This window comes from Penaeus monodon, chromosome 34 (assembly GCF_015228065.2).
Source record: "Penaeus monodon isolate SGIC_2016 chromosome 34, NSTDA_Pmon_1, whole genome shotgun sequence".
Classification (NCBI taxonomy): domain Eukaryota; kingdom Metazoa; phylum Arthropoda; class Malacostraca; order Decapoda; family Penaeidae; genus Penaeus; species Penaeus monodon.
The window spans coordinates 30,779,554-30,779,789 of NC_051419.1; the positions used below are offsets into that span (position 1 = coordinate 30,779,554).

General features: G+C 30.1%; 1 protein-coding gene across 1 annotated transcript in view; it reads left to right on the top strand.

Annotated features, from left to right (window-relative positions):
- Positions 1-236, top strand: part of LOC119594881 (sodium-dependent serotonin transporter-like) — a gene marked incomplete at its 5' end in the record, with an annotated part of 19,398 nt that overhangs the window by 6,537 nt on the left and 12,625 nt on the right. The gene's annotated exons all lie outside the window — the stretch shown is intronic.

Consider the following 236-nt stretch of genomic DNA (forward strand, 5'->3'; position numbering starts at 1 on the left):
TCATTCGTTTCTTCATTTACATTTTCTCTGTCTCGACGACCGAGGAGGTAGATTAAGTAAATATACAGATTATGGAGACGCTTTTTCTCTTCAAACATTTTTGCATGAAAGCATTATGAACATATGTTTTTGTGGGTAATATGTTCACGAGTTTGTGGTTCATCAAATGTTTATTAACACTGAAGTAACAAATTTAATTAACAATGAATGAACAAATATTTACCATGGAAAATTTA